Source organism: Oxyura jamaicensis, chromosome 4 (genome assembly GCF_011077185.1).
Source record: "Oxyura jamaicensis isolate SHBP4307 breed ruddy duck chromosome 4, BPBGC_Ojam_1.0, whole genome shotgun sequence".
In the NCBI taxonomy this organism is placed as follows: Eukaryota; Metazoa; Chordata; class Aves; order Anseriformes; family Anatidae; genus Oxyura; species Oxyura jamaicensis.
Genome location: NC_048896.1, coordinates 16,470,407 through 16,485,885, shown reverse-complemented (window position 1 = coordinate 16,485,885; position 15,479 = coordinate 16,470,407). Strand labels below are relative to the sequence as shown.

The 15,479-nt window shown below is 53.6% G+C and overlaps 1 protein-coding gene across 3 annotated transcripts in view; it reads left to right on the top strand.

Annotated features, from left to right (window-relative positions):
• NEXMIF (neurite extension and migration factor) overlaps positions 1–15,479 on the top strand; it is a 136,492-nt gene that overhangs the window by 50,248 nt on the left and 70,765 nt on the right. Inside the window, exons 1-2 of one of the 3 annotated variants that reach the window (XM_035325143.1) lie at positions 12,987–13,027; positions 13,065–13,069. The exons of 1 other annotated variant lie outside the window; for it this stretch is intronic. The gene's annotated coding sequence lies outside the window, so the exon portion shown is untranslated. Of the gene's footprint in view, positions 1–12,188; positions 12,281–12,986; positions 13,028–13,064; positions 13,070–15,479 lie in introns of those variants that run through there. One more of the 3 variants, XM_035325145.1, reaches the window with a different exon arrangement.

Genomic DNA, 15,479 nt, shown 5'->3' with positions numbered 1-15,479 from the left:
GTTGTAAGCCGTGCAGAAGTCCAGTTGATGATCTGGAAAATAAGTGCAGATTGGGAATTATCATCTCGCTGGGAGAATCTCGTGGATATATTGATGGAGAAGGGGGGAGATTCATTTGCTTGTTGCAGAGCACAGGTCGAGCTGCATTAAACACTGGGTGATTTTTTTTTTTTTTCTCCAAGTGCTTGAGGATGGCGTCAGGTCATCGCCTCCCTGAAATGTCAGGCTGAGCAGTGACTCCCCAGGACCACAGAGCAGCGCCGGCGGTGCTGGAAAATGGCTCAGGAACCCAAAACTGGTCCGTACGTTGCAGCCCCAAACTTAGGACGCGCGTCTGGCATTTCACGAAGCGCTGGGGATCTTTCAGCCCAGAGTCCCACAGGGTAGCTTTAACGCTCTGCGATCTCGGTGTCATTCGGGTCTGGCTTTTTCTCAGACATAAAAAATAATTAAACTTGGTCTGGCTGAACTGCATCTCGGGTACTCTGCCTTCTTATTGTCAACAAGTTATCATTTCATAAACCGCTTTCTATTTATATAAAACTTGGCAGAGAGGTCTGGACTACAGTCGGTGCCATCGGCCCGCATCCCTCCTGTTTTTCAGAGAGAGGAAAACGAGGTTTGGGGTTAAACTGTTTGCACCGCCTGCATTGTGCGCCAGCAGGCAAGGAGCGGACAAAGCCAGCGGCGCACCCGGTCCCATTTTCTCCCCCAGCAGCATCGGGTCTGCACACGGCTGCTGGCAGGTTGGATTTCCCTGATGGAGGAAGGGCTCTCCGCAGATGACGTGCCCCACCGACCGGCACATTTTCGGGCTGCAAGCCTTGCCTTGACTCCTTCACAGAGGTCCCCTCGTGTCCTCGTTTCTCCGTCGGCCTGCGGGAGCCCAGCCTGTAGGAGTTCTTTGGGTCTCCATCTCGGGCACCCTTCGCGCAGGCTCGACGGCCCTGTTGTGTTTGTTGGTCCCACCTTCTGAGACTTGCAAACTTTTTTTCCCTCCCTAATCCGGAGGCAGGCAGATGGCACAGCGTGGATGTTTTCCTTCATCCCGCAGCTTTCTGGAATAAAACAGAGCTTGGAAAGCAAGGTAACCTACTGCAAGGTCTGACCCTTCACAGGCTCCTACGTCTTGCTTTCCCCAGGTACCTCCGTGGGGTGGATGGGTTTGTTGCCAGCCGGGGCATTTCATGAGCTTGGTGACCAACCCCGGTCCCCGGCGCTGCCCGGCTCCTGTCCGCTCTCCCCTGCGAACACCTGGGGGGTTCTTTGGGACTCGGTGGTGCGTTTACAAGCCAGCCACACGCTGGGACAAAACGAGGTCGCTGGTGGGCTCTGTGCTCGGGCAGATGTGGAGTTTGCCTCGTTCGCCCCCTGTGCTCGGCACTTGTGGTGTGAGAGGCAGCCGAGTCTCCTGGCTGTGGCTAATTGGTATTGTGGGCCCATCACAAGGGGGAGTTTGGGAGGCCCGAAACGGGAGTTTTCCGTAGCTGGGGGAGAGCCGGGGGAGAGCGGGGATATTTTGTCTTTGACTCTCAGTGGGAGGTCACAGCCTTTTGTGCTCGCAGCTCTGAAACCAGCACAAACTGGGGTGATTAGCTCCCTTTTCTAATGAGTACACAAAGCTGATTGTGAATGAGCCAGTGGGTTCATTGTGAAACCTTGGCCTGCATTTAATCCCTTATGTGAGACCCCTTTTTACGCAGAGATAGCAATTGGAATCCAATTTACACCGGGCTAGGCATTAAATCTCCTTACGCCGGCAATACCGCTAATCAATGAAATTGAAATTCAGTTGCCGTGAGGAGCCTCTTCCCTCCGGTTATGCCACTCGCTTTTGAAGAGAGACGCAGCCCTTAAGTGGGAAACACTTTGTCTTCCTGCCACAGGAATGAATAAACAACGGCTCGCTTCCTGGCAAAACACATCCCCAGCGCTGCGTAACAAACAGGAGGTGTCTGAAAAGTCCGTCAAGAGACGCTGTGGTAATTCTGCAGGAACCACCACCTTGCTTTTAGGGGGAATTATCTAAATACAAAGATAAAAGGAAGAGGAAAGAGAGCTTGACGCGTAGAGAGACACATGAAAGGTTTCGGGAGAAGCTTTCCACGCGGCGCAGATATTTGAGCGGAGGAGTTGTCTGGCAAGCACCTCGATAGCGAGGAGAGGTCCTTCCTGCCTCCTTTTAATGAGCAGGACTTCTGAAAATCAGGGCTTCTTAAAACCGGGAACAGGCTTTACGTGCCTCGCTTGCTTTCTTCTCGGGGGACGTGGGGAGTGGTGCCTGATCGAGCCCTCCCTGCAGCCTTGGGGGGCGACGAAATCGTAGCTGGAGAAATGCCCCCGGATTGTAGGTGAGCATAGGAAGGGTCAAACCAGGTTTTGAGGAGCATCATCGCAGTTCGGGCAGCCAGCCGTGGTGGGAAAGGAAGATTTGGGAAGTCCTAAGTGCTCGTGCCTTGGGATCCGCTCAGCTGAAACCTCTCACCTGGGGAGCCCCCGAGGAATTTGGGCTGCTCGTGGCTTTTGGAAGTCGGCGCGCTTTGTGCCTCGATGGCTCAGGTCAGGAGCTGCTGAATTTTAATCCCCACCTATTACTCTTGCTGCCTACCAGCCCTTAAAATATTCATTCCGCCTTTTGTTCATGGGTGCCGTTTAATACCTGAGGCATAACGATGATCTGGGACGGCTGTATTCTGTTACACCCATTGCTTCGGGATTATCTGGAAAGCTGACACTGGGCTGGAAATGAGTCGGCGTATGCTCCTGCTGTAACCAGTCTGCCAGGTGGATGCGTTTAAAAAATCATGAAGTAGCCTCCCCAAAATCAGGTGCTTGCATTTTTTTTATCCTTAAACACAACCAATGGCGCTCACTTCTTATTTCTCACCTAGTTGCTGAGCCGGTGGGGTGCACGTTGGTCGTGTTTCCAGTCTTATTTGCAGCTACGAGAGTCAGAAATGTAGCTTAGGGGAAAAAAAAAAAAAGCTGTTTTTTATTACATCCTAAGGAATTTGCGAACAGAAGTGTTAAGACAAATACTACAGAACTCGCTGCGAAATCGCAGGAGCTGCCGGGGCCGCTGAGCTGAGCGGAGTCGAGCCGCTGCCTCTCCTTGCGCGGGGGTCTGTTAGGGAACCGAGCCCGCGGATGGGCTGAGCTAACGAGGGGCTGAGCTAACGAGGGGCTGAGCTAACGCAGCATTTGCTGTCCTGCAGAATCTGCAGCGGGAGCTGAGATGACTCCAGGGCCTCCCAGGGTGGCCCTCGAAGCCCAGAGCCTGAGAGCTGCCGGGTCGGCCGCTGTGCCGGGACCGGGGGACCTGGGAAGCAGAACTAGTGATGAATTTCGTTTTTTTTCTTAACCTGGTGATTTCAAAAGAGGAGCACAGCCAGGAATGCAGCAACTCTTCCTAGCTAGCAACCCGCCAGGCCGTGGGATTGTAAAAACGGGCTTTTGGAGGGGTTGGTGCTTTGGGGTTCCCAGGCTGAGGGGTCGTGTTGGTATGTCCAAGGCCGGCTTTAATTTGGTTATGTATCGGTGACCTTTCCTCTCCGATCTGAGCCTCAGGTTGTCTCGATCGAGTTCCTGCAAAGTTTCTCAACAAGGCCAAGCTGAAAGGCCAGGGAGAAGTTACAGCTGGCGCAACACGGAGCTGCCTGCGTGTTGGATGGCAGTAGCTGCAGGGCACGTATTTGACTTGATCTTGAGCGGTTCACACTTATTTCCACATACAAATTAAGAAAAAAAAAAAGCAACCCCGGGCTCTAAGCTGCTGCTCTCATTTTAGAGATGCCGGTTCTTCGCTAAGGAAGCCGGGGCTGAGCTGTAGCCACTACACGGTAACAGCCACGGAGGTAAGGCTGCGAGCTGGAAAGCGCCGAGCTTTTTCGGTGGGTGAAGTCTTGACCTCGTAGCGGATTCCGTCAGGAAAAGTCCAGTTGGCCTTTCAGGCAGAGCTGGTCTGCTAGGCTCGAAGACTGAGGGTATTTCATTGATTGTTTGTGTTTTGTACCAACGCAGCAGCCGGAATTAAGGACGAATGCCCCGAAGCGTGCCTGTTTAATAAGCAAAACGTTTTGGGGCGTTTGATTTTTGACCTCGTTTCTGGGAGCAAGCTGAACCTGAGCGCTTTGCAGGGAGCGTTATTTCGCGGAGAGAGGACATTGATCTTATTTGGCAGAAAATAAATGGATGTTTGTGTTATGACGCCTATTCAAGTACTTTCTTTTATGTATCCGCAGGATGCTCTGCCCTGAAATCAGATCTCGTCTAGCTGATACATTTTAAACAGGATGATTCTGACTCTTTCACAACTTCCAAGTGTAAATGTGTTAATGTTTTGCCCAGCACATTATTTCTAACAGGCTGAACTTTCATTGTGTTTTCGCAGTTTGGGTTTATGTTTAACTCGAGGCTTTCATAGTTATTTAATTCTTTACAATTTCTGCTGCCTGGTGGCCTTACGACTGCCCCACGATTGCAAAGAAGAAGACGAACGCCCAGCCTCGCTGGGCTGCGTTTCGTGAAGATCTTTTCCTTCTCTCCCCAGTCTCCAAGCCCCCAAATCTGAGCCCCAGGGGAAAATAGGAAGTTGCTTCCTCAGACCTGTCAGCTCTGGTGCTTTCAGGATGAGCCTAATGATGTTGAGCCCTATATGATTCTTTCACACTTGTCTACTTCAATCTCGTGCCACGAGACAAGTAGGTGCTGTGCGGAGGGAGGGATGAAAGTCTTGCCGCGGTGGAAATCTGTAAAACGTACGCGCTGGGTGTAAAGGAAATTGGGGATGAGATGCAAATCCCGCGTGTTGCATGGCTGCTTGGTTGTGGTTTTTGTTGTTTTTTTTATTTTCCTGCGGTTTAATATGATTTTTGCCTCGATGCAGAGGAAACCGAAGCAGGTTTTGGAGCGACACAGGGAGGATAAGAGCGAGGAATTATGCCGAGTGCTTCCCACCCGCCCGATGTTACGGAGGCGGGAGCAAACAGCAGGATGTGGCCACGGAGGGAAGAGAATTAGTGCAGAAATAAACAGTGCATAGGTGGCTGCAGGCCTAACATCTCAGAAACTGACCCTCTCTGCCAGGGTAGATTCTGGGAGCAACCCGTGCTCAGCTGCACGAGTCAGCAAAGGGCAGAGCAGCGAGCCGAAGGCAGACCCAGGGCAGTGGCTGGGTGGCTGCAGCGCCCCGCTCCCTTGGGAAGGAGCAGCATCGCGGAGCCTGGGGCCGCCGTTTCTCTCCGGAGCAGTGAGATCTTTGCAGACAGCTTTTGGCAAGTCACACGCAGGTGCTGCATACAGAGCCAGGTGAAGGTGGGGCTTGCTTGTCCCTTTGCCGTCGGGTTTGTTTTGCAGACAAATGACCAGGTGAGGTTTCTGCTGTGTGCGCCAGCAGCGTGGCTGTCCCCTCTCTAGCTGTTCTCCTGCCTGCTCCGTGTACCTATTCACAAGCCAATCCCGTACCAGGCTCTGGTTTAGGTGCACCAGGCTGGTGTCTGAGGCCACGCAGCCGAGTACGGAGGTGGCTGGAAGCACGGCAGGTGTGGTGGCGGAGCTGCCCTCAGAGCACGGGATGCCACTGGCTTGGTGCACACGCGCTGCACGAGGGTCCCTGGTGAGCGAAGGGGGTGAACGCAAACAGGGTGGGAGGACAGAAAGCAGAGGGGGATATCACAAGTCTTACTAAAGGCTTTTCCGCTTTATCTTTCCTCTCTTCTTTCAAAATAGCCCTAGGTCTTTTAGGTTTGCAGCTAATTTGTAGCGGGGTCCCTAATCAAAAATCTGGATCCTGGAGGCTCCGCCGATTTTGTTCCTTTCTGCGTCCTTACGCAGCTGCAGCACACCAGGTACCCGGACATTTTTTTTGGAGACTATTTTGCCAGCAAAGGCTGATGTCAGGCCTCTGGGTAGTTAAAAACCAAATTCAAGCAGCCCATTGTGAGGAATCTGAGAAAGTGCTGTCGCCAGCCAGGTTCTCAGTGAATGCTGGCCCTTGCCCAATGGTCAAATGGGTGATTTACTATGTGCTTTTCCCCATTGCTATGCAGCAGGCCAGAACTGTTGTGTGGATTTTTTTTTTAAACCTCTTTTATTGGATTTGTGAGCTCTCCTTGTGGTTTGCCAAATGACCAGCATTAAAAATGACATTCTTTGGCTGTAGGTCTAAAGGTTGTGATAGCAAATCAGAATTTCAGTGTCGGAAATTGGGCCTCATAAGAAGCAGACGTATAAATCAAGGCTGAGCTGATGAAACGTGCTCTTCTGCGAAGCGTCGTCGTGGGGCTAAACGCGTCCGCTTCTCCACCCAAGCTCCCCAGGGGTCAGAAAGCGTTGATGTGAAGGAGGAAAGCGTGTTCCCAGGAACAGCGACCGAGCGCTGCGCGGCCAGAACGCTGCCACCAAGCCCGTGGGCGATGCGCTACGGGTAACACCAGCGGTCCTGCCGAGCCCCCCGAGCTCCTCGAGGTATTTGTGCTGAGTCTGATAGATAAAACAGGGAGCCCCCCGGCAGGGCCTGGAGCAGAGCTCTGGGGCTGGGGACGTGGCTGTCACCCGCCGCCTGAGATGGCCCCCGCTCTCCTCCAGCTCCCTGCCTCTCTGAGGCTGCCGAGCACAGGCTCAGCAGCGGCGGTGCTGACTGCAGAGCTTTCCTCCGCCGTCTTCTCTGCAGCAGACGCTTCAACTGCGACTTGACTAAACAAAGGATTTGCTGGCACTTCCAAGGCAGAACGCGTATCAGTCACTCTTCCCGTCTGCATTTCCTCGTTCCTGTTAGCAATCACTCTTCTAGGCATTGAAAATCGCAAGCGTTCTCCGTTCCAAACTACTCTTCCAGTTGGACAATGAGAATCCAATCATTGCCTTCATCCTCTCGTGGCTCTGAGACCTGCCGAAGAGAAACATCAGGGATCTGTTTATGAAAAACAGAGCAGAAGCAGCTAAACACGTCGAGAAGCACGTGCAATAACGTGCTGTCTCAAAGGCTTTCTGCAAGCCTTCCCAAGGCCGTGGTGTCACCCAGGAGGCGGCGGGGCAGCGGGGACGCAGAGGCGTCGCGAGATGCACCAGTCCTGCTCTGGGTGCACGTTAAACCAAGGTTGGGCCAGCACATACCTACACCGGTGACTGCGCTTTTAATGAATGTGCGCCGTGCTGAACGTGAACCTAGATAAATCCCCTAGGGACATTCTCTTTTTTGACTGTTCCAAAATCCCGTTCAAGCGCATTTGAGTTAGTCATCTGACATCTGCTTGCTTTTCGCTCCTACCCGTACTCATTCAGAGGTAAACTTCCAGGGGTAACCTTTGCCAGCGCTTCCCGAAATACTCCGCAATATGCAGGGAGCAGCGGAGAGTGCCCCGAGCCTCTTTCTGCCTCTCTGAGAAATTTTAATATGATCCAGCGCGAGCAGAATGCAGCTGCCACCTGCAGATTGACGTGTGCGGGGGCGCCCTGTCCGATGGGCTGTGCCTAAAAGGTTCTCTGTGAACCTGAAGAAATTGCCTCGCTGATCTTTCTCGTTTTTATTTTTTGCCGTATTTCCCCCTCCCTTAATCCATCATCTACAACAGCTTGATTTGGAGGGGCTGGAGGAGGGGAAGGGCTGCAGAAGGCGCTGCGAATATCCCGCCTGCGAGCCGGGAGAAGCGGCAGAGGATCGGGGTGTCGGGGGCAGAGGGCTCGATGCCGGCTTCGCTCGGGAGCATCTTTCATTAGATGCAGTGCAGCAGGCATGAGAAAGCAGCTCGTTCTGTCATTATGATCACAGCTCAGGCTTTCTTCTACAGCTTCAGTCCTCCTTCTGGTATCTTTTTTGAGAATTCAGCCGAAGCTGCGGGCTTCCTTGCATCATTAAAGCTCTTGTCCCTGTTTGCCCTGGTTAGTCACTATAAACGAGCTGTTGCATTTGATGCTAACCCAGTGCTAATCTACTACTCCTCTTAATAATATCAGAGGCACAACAAATAAATGCTCACTTGCCTAAATCGCCCCTCCATCCCGCCGTGCTGCCTTTAGGATGGCTTTGTAGCCTTTCCTTCGCCGCAGTGCCCCCCAGCCCAGCATGGGCTTTGAATGGACAGGGTTTTGTCGCCATACGTTTGGTGAGCTTTAGGGTGAGGAGCCAGGAGATGCGGCAGTCTGTGGGCGGAAGGGAGCACGCGGTCTCTTTGCTAAGGCTGCCCGTGGTTTCCAGCTGGTGTGTGCCATTCCACTGATGACAGGCACGCGTTTGTAAAAGGGAAAAACGTCCCCAGATAGCGAGGACGTTTGGGGTCAAATCAAACCCAACTTCATTTTTGCCTCATCTCTCAGTGTGTTGGTGGTGGTTTTTTTTTCTTCCAAACTAGCTGGGTTACGTGGTGCCAAACAGCATTGCCACAGCAGACATTTCAGTGCCAGACCTCGCAGCCCTGCAGGTCGCGGTGCTTACAAGCAAGGCAAAACGGGGCCAGAGCAGGACAAGGTCTCCCTGGTACCCCCATACATCTCCACGTTTGGTCCCTGCTCCCCCTTCAGCCCTGGGCTGAATGCTAAGAGAAGCCAGCTGACACCACCTTGCACAGCAGCGATGCCCGATCGCTGTTGGTCTGACTGTTACTAGGGGTGCTGTTTGCCCCAGGGCCCGGTGCTAGTTAAATCAGAGTTAATTCTTACCACGGGTCCTTCCCGTGGTCATCACCATGCAATATATCTATATATTTTTTTTCCACTGCAAATTAAACATAAGACACTGCGATGGGTTGCAGTCTCAAGGGATTAATTCTGCAATTCCCAGCCCGAGGTTCTTTTATCCCGGCATGAAAACGGTCGTCTTAGGTAAGGGCTATTTTTACCCGATCGTTTGTTCACCGAGAACTGGGCTGAGACCTCCGATAGCGCGTCGCTGACTGCCGAGCAGCCGTCCCGCTACCCGCATCGCCTCGGAGCTTGGCTGCGCTGGTGCGGGGGAGAGGAGCTGGCTGAGAACCTCGTGTGTTCCCCCGGAGCCCGCTCAGGGCCACTTCAGCCCCGTCTTCTTTAGGTGAGGCTCAGGAAAGCCACGTTTTAGGGGGCAGCTCGAAATGCTGGCGCCTGGGTAAGAAATCGCACAAAGGTTGGTGGTGGTGATGAAAGCAAGTTGTGGAATACCGCCGCGACGTCGGCTGGGAGGGTGGGAAGTCCAGAACGCTTGAGCACGTGCAAACCTTTGTAGTTTTGGAGCCCAGGCGAGGACAGGCTGGGTGGTCTCATCCTTCTGCAGCGTGCTCTGTGTGGCGGGGCAGGGTGCAGCTCAGCCGCCGGTGCAATTAAACGGGACCAGGTGCTCTTTTCCTGCCTTGTGGGCTGGGTGGTCCAAGCTGCCATCGCCCACGAAAAGCACCCTGGAAGAATTTTGTCTTTTTTCCTCCCCCGCTGGGCTTCTCCATCTTACCTTCTTTTAGTCCCTGGGTGCTTCTGGGCTGGGCTGGGCTTGGGATGCTCACGGGCGGCATGGGCAATCGTGGTGCCGCAGGGACGAGCCCAGGCTCGTTTGCAGCCCTGAGGGTTGGTTGTGGGATCAAGCCAGCGGACCAGGCTCCTTCCAAGTGAACCTAAAAAGCCCTTTGGAGGTAGCAGTGAAAAAACAGCGAAGCAAGCCACGACCAAAATCAAGTAGAAAGCTGCAAATACTGTCCTGCTTTTCAGTCTGCAGTGGCGAAGCATGCAGTTATTACCAGGAGTTATTTTATTTGGTTAACACTACCATATAAATGCTTTTGTTACTTTTTCAAGTCCTTTCCTTTTTTTCTTTTTTTTCCTTTTTTTAATAAACCCGGCCAAACGGCTCGGACGCTGCCTTGGCCCCGAACTGGCTCGTGGATCGCTGTGCTGTGAGGTTTGTATTAATCAGCGCTCCGCAGTCCACGTATTGTTGCTTCATTAACCTACTTGTTTTTAAGTACCTGTAAATCACAGAGAGGAGAAGCCCTGCTGGCAGCTGAGAAAGCAGCCCTGTTTGCGGCATCTCCCCTCTCCGAGTCGCGTTTCTGGCGAGCGCTTGGTTTTTACGTTTTCCTTACCTGTGGAATCCGTGGTGTAGCCCAGGAGGGCGTTTCAAACGCCTGCATCCAAAATCGCGAGCGCTGCCGCGTTTAAGGGGTAAGATCCCTGGGGATACGTAGTGCTGGAAGACAGCTACGCTCTAACCCTGACTCCACCGCTCACCGGGCCTCGCCTGAGGTCTTGCTGTTCGGCAGGTAGGCTTTGTTTGTCAACGCGCCCTCTTTCCAAAGGGGCAGGGACTTGCAATAAAAATGATTTACTACTTTGTTGTTGTTGTTTTTAGAGAATCATTACTGGAGTTGTTAAAGGACACTAATAAACGTTGCTAACAGAAAAATCTTTACCAGATCTATAGGAAGGGCCTGAAGTGAGCTTCAGGTTGGCTCGGCTGCAGATGTGACAGCAGCTGCATGTCAACACTTCTCTGGCTAGCGATGACGTCGTTCAGTGGCCGTGTCCTCCTCGGGAAGAAGAGGAGGGGATGGAAGGAGGACGTAAGGGCTGTTGGTGCTGTTGAACGTTCAGACGCTCGCAGCTGTAAGGAGTCAGCTCCTGTAGTGTGGGCATGGACCCGATGGTGCTCGGCGTCCTTCTCCTGGTTTTTGGCAGGTCCCCTTTCACATGGTGCCCATTTGGGGTGCTCCCGCAGGGACCGGTGCTGGGACCTGTGCCCCACGGCAGCCTTGGCGTTGAGAGGAAGCAGCCTCTGAGCTCTTGCTGGTTGCCCGTTCTTTCTTGGAATTGCAACGTCAAGGTAACAGGGAGCGGTGGGTGGTTCCCGTTTCATCGCCCTTATCCCGTATCCTCTCGGTGGTTGGCTTCTTGTTGTTGCTGGAAGTGCCGTTGAACGCTCACGTCAGCTGGGACAACTTGGATTTAGGGCAGAAGGCACCTACGGGCAGTCAGGCCCCAAACGTGACTCACGTTGGTAACTAATCGCGGGCAGCGGGTGCGCAGCGTGCTTCCCATCGACACGTGGGCTCGCACGCAACGCGAGACAAGGACATTTGTCAACATTTTCCTCTGACTGCACACAAGCATCAGCACTGAAATGTGGAGAGCTTTTTAATTGAGTGATATTCTCTAGGAGAATCAAATACATATTAACAAAATATTTTAAACATAACAAAGAATAATTGAGCCTCAATAGCATCTGATTGCGGTTGGTGTAAGCCTCACCAAAATCAGTTTTTCTTCCAGATGGAAGCTGCACTCGCGTTTTCACGGGTGCGTGGCTGTGCCGCACGCTGCTGGCACTGCGGTGCCTGACTTCTGGGTGACAGAGTTCCCACTGCACTAAATAAATTGGGGTGGTTTCGCGAGGTCACCAGCCAAGTGCCGTTGCCGTTCGCCAGCCTGCCCTACCTGCAGAGAAGGGGAACATCATCGGTAAATACAAGCTGTGGGCTTTGAAGGCATCTTCCCCAAACTCCTAAAGCACATAAAGCCTTCTCTAGGTTAATATTTAGGCCCAATTTATTACATGAGTGCGATTTATTTTTTTTTCCTAGCATGGGATTTTTAATTTATCCATCTCTTGCCTAGCGGTGCTAGAGGAAACAGAAGAGAATCTCTCCGGTATTTAATGTTGTTTCAGTTTTTTTTTTTTCTATTTTCCAAGTAAACGCTCATCTTACATCATCATCCTTTCTATGACAGATGCCACCTGGAACATTTTGCGTGATCCTCTTTAGAAATAGTCCTGAAGACAGTCCGTGCATGTAAGCGCCCAGCACGTTTAACCCGCCCTGGCTCTGCACCCTTGTCCAGTGCTCGGGACGGGACCCTGACAATACCTCACCCCTCGGGGCACCCCCACCTGTGGCTGAGCCCCGGAGGAAGCCCGCAGGTAGTTTTGGGGGTTGGTTGATTCACAGAGCATCCTTTTCCCCTGCGGTTAATACCGTGGAGGGCTTTGGACGATTTACGCGTTGCCTTTTGTGGTTGCTGTTCTAAAAAGAAACGAGCAGTTTCCCCACGCCCCCCCAAACTCCCACACTGCGGGGGAAAAACAGGCGGAACGCTGAGGCTCCTTGGCACGTGGAGATGCTCCCGAGTGCCCCGTTCCGCAGCAGCGGATGGAAACCCTGCGGCGGGGACCCCCGCGAGGCTGCAAGGCGCTGGGGCTTCTTTTTGATCTATCTGCTTCCAGCGGGCACATGCACTGCTCCGTCAGCGCGGTGCCGGCTCGTCATTAGCCGCTTCGGTCACAACGCGTTAACGGCGGTGAGCGATGTTTCATCGAGTGAAGCCCAAGGTAAGACACGAAGAAATAGGTTGTAGAGCATGCTTTGTTAATACAAAACACAGAGGTGGCTCCCCGGAATCTAGCGCAAGCATCTAATAGCTCCGATTTTATCCTCGCCTCGTGAAATGTGCTGAGCTTAAGTGGAAGCAGCTGCCTCCTGCACAGAGAGCGAGCGAGCTGCTCCCCCCCCCCCCCGGCCCCCAGCCCCTGCGCTCAATTAGCTGCTGTTTTGCCTCCGAGGGCTGCGTTATGACCACTCCTCCCGTCAGAGACATTAGCAAACACGCAGCACGGTAATGAATTTGTAAATAGAGAGCGGGGCTAACGAGTGGCCTCCGCGCAGGAATGCGGCGCGTGTGTATTAAGCCAGGTGTATGGGGCGGGGGGGAGGAAAAGCTTCTCCAGGCCGGATTTTATAATTAGGGCACATGGTGTAACTCTTTTGTTTTGCAGAAGCCAGCTTTATTAATTGATGTAGAAGGTTGCTGTGTGCTATTCATTGTTTGATTAAAATGCCTGTATAAATAATTAGGCCTCTTCTGTTTGTTTTATTTTTGCACCCAATTTACATTTTCAGCCGGAACGAAAACGAATTAGCAAATGCATTTATTTTCCAAAATTTTTTTAACCCGTGGCGCTTCTCCCCCCGGCTGCGGTAACGAGGTGACCCTCGAGCTGTGCTATCCCTGAGCCCACCAGCTCTGCTCCTTGGGGAAGCCGCGCTCCTCCTCCTCCCCCCTCGGCGCGCTCCCGGCGGTTTGGGACGCTGGATGGATTTCGGTGGCACCAGGAGCTGCGGTAGCTGTTACATCAGGGCCCGCCTTTCCTCGTTAGCGCAGGGAAATCAGCCCGTCGGCGGTAAAGGTGGGGCAGCCCCGAGTCGATACGAAATGTGGCTGCTGCAGAGGGTTGCAGGACGCGCGTCTGGAGCTTGCAGGGATGTGAGCGCCCGCCTCGGCTGTCACGGCCACGCCGCAAATACGGGCATCGTGGGTGACCCACGTGGAGACCTGCTTCTTCCTTCTTGTCTGCATACAGCCGGCTTTCTGCGTCGGATCAGGCATGCGCCCTCTCGATGGAGCTGAGCCCGGCTCTGCAAGTCTGCTGCGCTTCCTGCTGTTCCACGCGTCCCGTATAATTCGAGGCCCTGTTGGCGGAGAGCTCGACGTCGCCTTATTTTTTCCCCTCCTCTCGCAGTCCGAGCGCTCGCCCGTTTCTCCCTCTGGCCACAAGCCCTTCTGCCCGGGCAGCTCCGAGGCTTGAGAAGAGCAGTGCTGGTTCCTGCTGCGGAGGACAGGCTGTGGTCATTCTGCCTCTCCTGCTGCGGATTTGGGGAGGATGGGAAGGGTGATGCATGCCGGCTGATTCGCGTTGCTGCCTGCCCTGCTGAATAGCTTAGCCAGCTGATGTCTGAAAATCGGCGTCCTCGACGTTGATCTCCTCTATCCTTCTGATTGCGAGGACAGGAATAAGAAGCGGAAAATTTTCTTTCTTGGTTCATTAAAGAGTGCCTAGTGTCATCGTGCGTGGCCTGGGCATCTCACCCCAAATCTTCTCTGCCTGGGGAGCAATGCATGTGGAAAACGGGGAGAAGCTGTTTTTGTTTTTTTACTCTTTCCCCACTGTTTCTGCCCAGCCCCAGGCTGGTCCCACGCCATCTAGGCAGGGTGTCGAAGGAGCTCTCCTCTGGCAGACCGTGGAGGATTCTCCCTTCTGGAAGGGCCTGGCCAGCAGCACGCGCTCCCTGAAGTTTTTTCAGGCACGGATCGATAGGCAAGCACAGTTTAACAGCAGCTGCAACAACAACAACAGAGAAAGCTCGCTCTGTGCGGCTGATCCCCGGGGAGAAGTGGAGAATTGTCCTCGTAATAAGAGAGACTCAGTTAGGAGTAAGTAGCTCTCCCTGGGAAACTCGGGAGCAGGGGCTGCCTGGGAAGGCAGCAGGAGAAAGAAGTGCTGTTCGTCTCTCCTGGCTCTCCAGCCAAGCTTTGCTGCAGCCCTCAGTGCTCCCTGCTCGCTTTGTTGCTGATGATGGTGGCATCTTCGTGCTCACGGGGCGAGTGCCCCCTACGAAGGGAACGCAGAGCCAGGGCCTCCTGCCTCGAGGTCTGCAGGGGCAGCAGCGCTGAGCCAACGGCGAGCCGCTGCCGCTTACACCGACACCTCGCCGATTCGTGGCCACAGCTCGGCACAACGCGTCCCTCACCAGTGTGTCTTGTCCTCACCATCCCTCGTCCTTCCCAGCCCCTCTCCTCACCCTCCTCGCCTCACCCGCCCCACTCTGGCTGGCCGTGTCGTCTGTGCGATGGGACCTGGTGAGATCTGCGCTTGGGCAGCATGGGCAGCACCGCGAGCCCGCTGTCAGCATCTCCTGCTGCGTCCCAAACCTTGTTGGACCCGGTTCCGGCTTCTTCAGAAGACACCAGAAATCCCCACGGTTCCCTGTGGAGGTGGAGCATCACAAGTAAGCGTATTTTGAAGGCACACGGCTGAGGGGCCTGATCCTGGAGAATGCCACAAACTCCCCAAAGAGCGTCTTGCCTTCCGGCTGAGGTTTGCTGTGAGTTGCAGGGTGTGCACAAACAGACCGGGAGTACGAGCTCTGCACATCTCCCCCGTGCTCTGGGGGATACCACGGTATTTCCTCCTTCCCTTGTGGCTCAGAAGACACGTTTCTTTGCTCGAATTCCCTCGTTGTGTGCCGAGAAGTTGGGCAGCAGAGCACGGCTCGAGCTGCGGTCGGTGGTGCCTGGCGAGGTGCGGGAGCAGCAGCTGGGAGCCAGGGCTGGCCGAGGTCGGTCCTCGCTGCTTCATGCCTCCTGCTGGTTTTATCTGCTATTGTTTCCTAGGAAAATCACGGCTTGGATGGTTTGGATCAAACATAGCATTATTTTTTTCTTTTCGCTCCGCTTAAATGCTGCATCCTCTATTTATTCCTTTTGCCTTCGCTGCCAAGCACGGCGTAGTCAATGGGTGGCATTTTTTTTCAAGAAACTCAGACTTTTCACTTAAAAAAAAAAAGTCGAGAACGCGGCATAGCGAATATGCATGTGTCTGGGCAAGTTGTAGAGCATGCAGCCAGACCAAAATGCTCCCACCCTCGCTTCTTCCTTTTGCTTTCGTGGATGTCTCTGGCCACGGCGAGTGGAAGGGCTGAGGCCGTGCGTGCAGGATTCGTGCCCGGTGCTGTCATGGCAGGGCACATCTG